This window comes from Dama dama, chromosome 1, assembly GCF_033118175.1.
Source record: "Dama dama isolate Ldn47 chromosome 1, ASM3311817v1, whole genome shotgun sequence".
Taxonomy (NCBI): Eukaryota; Metazoa; Chordata; class Mammalia; order Artiodactyla; family Cervidae; genus Dama; species Dama dama.
In genome coordinates this window covers 79,556,060-79,559,977 of record NC_083681.1, presented here as the reverse complement: position 1 = coordinate 79,559,977, position 3,918 = coordinate 79,556,060, and the positions used below count along the sequence as shown (strand labels likewise).

The 3,918-nt window shown below is 39.1% G+C and overlaps 1 pseudogene; it reads right to left on the bottom strand.

Annotated features, from left to right (window-relative positions):
* Nucleotides 1-2,697: 2,697 nt before the first annotated feature.
* LOC133056364 (olfactory receptor 4A15-like) lies at nt 2,698-3,610 on the bottom strand (annotated as a pseudogene).
* Nucleotides 3,611-3,918: the final 308 nt, after the last annotated feature.

The following is a 3,918-nucleotide window of genomic DNA, read 5'->3' as shown; positions in this document are numbered from 1 at the left end:
CAAAAACTTTAAGTCTATAGCAACATCCAAAAGTGAAGAAATAAATTACATATGTTTGAAAGAATCTTTTGATGAAGGTGAAAGAGGAGAGTGAAAAAGCTGGCTTAAAGCTCAACATTCAAAAAAAAAAGAGAAAAATCATGACATTCTGTTCCATCACTCCAAGGCAAATAAATGGGGAAAAAGTGACAGACTTTATTTTCTTGGGCTCCAAAATCACTGCAAACAATGACTGTAGTAGTGAAATTAAAAGACACTTGTTCCTTGAAAGAATAACTATGACAAACATAGAAGGAACATTGAAAAGCTGATTTATCACTCTGCTGATAAAGTTCTGTATAATCAAAGCTATGATTTTTATAGTAGTCATGTACAGATGTGAGAGTTGGACCATAAAGAAGGGTGAGCACCAAAGAATTGATGCTTTTGAACTGTAGTGTCACAGAAGACTCCTGAGAGTCCCTTGGACTGCAAGGAGATCCAACCAGTCCATCTGAAAGGAAATCAGTCCTCAATATTCATTGGAAGGACTAAAACTGAAGCTGAAATCCCCATACTTTGGCCACCTGATGCAAAAAACTGACTCATTGGAAAAGAACCTGATGCTGGGAAAGATTGAAGGCAGGAGGAGAAGGGATGACAGAGGATGAGATGGTTGGATGGCATCACCAACTCGATGGACATAAATTTGAGCAAGCTCTGGGAGTTAGTGATGGACAGGGAGGCCTGGCGTGCTGAGGTCCATAGAGATGCAAAGAATTGGACACAACTTAGTGACTGAACAATAACAAGAAACCCAAATACTTGATTTTATTTGGTCAATAGCATTGTTTTGTGAAGACTTTGAGATAAAATAAACTCCATGTAAATGGGGTAAAAATCAGGATACGAGGTTGCTTACAGGCTGATTTACTAGTGAAAAGCACACACTGCACCATATCGTTGCTGCTGCTGCTGCTAAGTCGCTTCAGTCGCGGCCAACTGTGTGACCCCATAGATGGCAGCTCACCAGGCTCCCCCATCCCTGGGATTCTCCAGGCAAGAACACTGGAGTGGGTTGCCATATTCCTTCTCCAATGCGTGAAAGTGAAGTCACTGAGTCGTGTCCGACTCTTCGTGACCCCATGGACTGCAGCCCACCAGGCTCCTCCCTCCATGGGATTTTCCAGGCAAGAGTACTGCAGTGGGGTGCCATTTCCCTCTCCGGCACCGTATCGTTAGGTCCTCGTAAATCTAGGTTGAATAAAGGAGGCAGAATAATAAGCTTCTTTGATCACATGCTTCTGACCATACTCAGTTCAATTCAGTTCGGTCGCTCAGTCGTGTCCGACTCTTTGCGACCCCATGAATCGCAGCACACCAGGCCTCCCTGTCCATCACAAACTCCCAGAGTTTACTCAAATTCATGTCCATCGAGTTGGTGATGCCATCCAACCATCTCATCCTCTGTCGTCCCCTTCTCCTCCTGCCCCCAATCCCTCCCAGCATCAGGGTCTTTTCCAATGAGTCAACTCTTCGCATGAGGTGGGCAAAGTATTGGAGTACATACTAGAGGCAGATAATATTTTCTTTCAAGCCTGATTCAGAGAAGGATTTTATGAATGCTGTTTCTGTCAAATAAAACAATATACCCTGGCTTCCTTATTACTTAGTAATCTGTGTTTCATTGATAAGAGTGATAAGAATGACATATCTTGTCAGCATCTTTCTTAACAGTGATATCACCCAAAATATCTGGTGTCAAGTTCCGTAGTGCATATATGAAAGTCATGGATCATAGAATATGATAAATTTACACATGGAAGGCTCAGCCTGAATCTCGAAGGTTATGGAACAACAATATGCAAAAAAGGAAAAGAGAATATTGGGGAAAAAAATCAGAGTTTTTTGTTTCCAGGTATTTTAAACTATCTGGGAAAGTGAATGGCTCATTTTCAAGAAAATGTAACTCCAAACAAAGATGTTAAACTTGAGGAAATAATATGACTACCCAACTGAAAAATAAGTAAGATTTGGTTATTTTTCTGCATAAAACTGTTCCTTCAGGTTATTTTTACAAACATAGCATCCTTATTAATACTACAACTCTGAAACATTCCCTAATCTTACCATGCTAAGCAAAATAGAAATAATATATATAAAGTATCTTTCAGATACTTGTGTGTGGTGGGACAAACCAAAATTCTCTGTCATATATTTAAAAAAAATTTTTTCTGAAATCTGTAATGAGCTCTATTAATTCTGAAAAAGATTGTATTATTTAAGAGAGAAAAATGAGAAAATATTCCCCTGATTAAATAAATTTACAGTATTAGTTTTAGCTTAACTCATCATATAGAACATATAGCTGTAATATCAATAAACATATTTATACCCTAAAAGTATACATATTATACCCTAAAAGTACACAATTTCTTGTGGAAATCATAAAAATGTATTTCAAACTAAATATATAATTTGAACTAAGATAATATGAAAGCATTATATATATATATATATATATATATATGTATATATATATATATATATGTATATATAGTATGACCACTGGACCTATTTAAGTAAAAAATGTTTTTCATCACAACCAAGTTATTCAATCTAAGGAGACATTTACTACAGTTAAAAAAAAATCACAAGTGACTTTCTTGGGAAAGAGCATTTATTCAAGAAAAAGAATTGATACATTCCCTTGCTGCCTCATTTTCTTTTTCTGATCCATAGCTTTTTTATGGCATTTTGCATCTCTCCATTTCTCAGTGTATAGATCAGAGGGTTCAACATAGGGGTGACGATGGTGTAAAACACTGCCAAGTATTTATCAATGGGCAAAGTGGAAGGAGGTCTCACATACAGAAAAATACAGGGCACGAAGAAGAGGACCACCACAGTGATGTGGGAGCCACAGGTGGACAAGGCTTTGCGCCTCCCTTCCTGACTAAGATCCTTCAGGGAGCGCAGGATGACCCCATAGGAGATGAGCAAGAGTGTGAAGAGGACCACACATATTACCCCGTCATTGGCCAGCACTGTGAGGGCAATAATGTGGGTGTCAGTGCATGCGAGTTTTAACAAGGGGTACATGTCACAGATGAAGTGGTCAGTGACATTGGGGCCACAGAAGGGAAGGTTGTAAACAAAGAGAATATGAACGATAGCATGTACAAACCCACCAGCTCAGGGCAACAGCAGCAGCAGAACACACACTCGCTGATTCATGATTGTCAGATAATGCAAGGGCTTGCAGATGGCCACATAGCGGTCATAGGCCATGACCACCAGGAGTAAAATCTCAGCACCGCCAAATAAGTGCTCTGTAAACAGTTGGGTCATGCAAGCTCGAAATGGTTTTCTTCTCATAGAGTAAGTCTACAATCATCTTTGGGGTGACTGTAGTAGAATAAAGAGTATCCATACACGATAAGTAGCCAAGAAAGGAGTACATAGGGGCATCGAGGGCCGCGCTGAACACCACAGTCAGGGCAATGTGTAGGTTGCCGACCGCTGTCATAGTGTAGGTGAGCAAGAACATGACTAATAATATTTCCTGACCCTGGACACTCTGAGTGAGCCCCAAGAGGACAAACTCAGTCACATTGTTCCCTTCTTCCATAGGTGCTTCTAAATGTTCTTTCAGAGCTCAGCCAAAATTACCTGCAAATATAATTAGTATTAATATGATTGACTTCTTCACATCTTAAGATAATTTGTTCAATCAGTGAACAAATAAGCAATCTGGTTTATTTTGTTCTGGTATTTTTCAGATATTATAATACAAGGCATAACAAAATGTTGTCCCTAAACTCGGCATTCTTACAGACTAACGGGAAGGCAAGTAATTAGAGATATATGTGGGAAAAGGACTCAATATTAAAGAAATGAATTGCCACAACTAGCTTTCCTTCTGGAAGTTAATTAAAT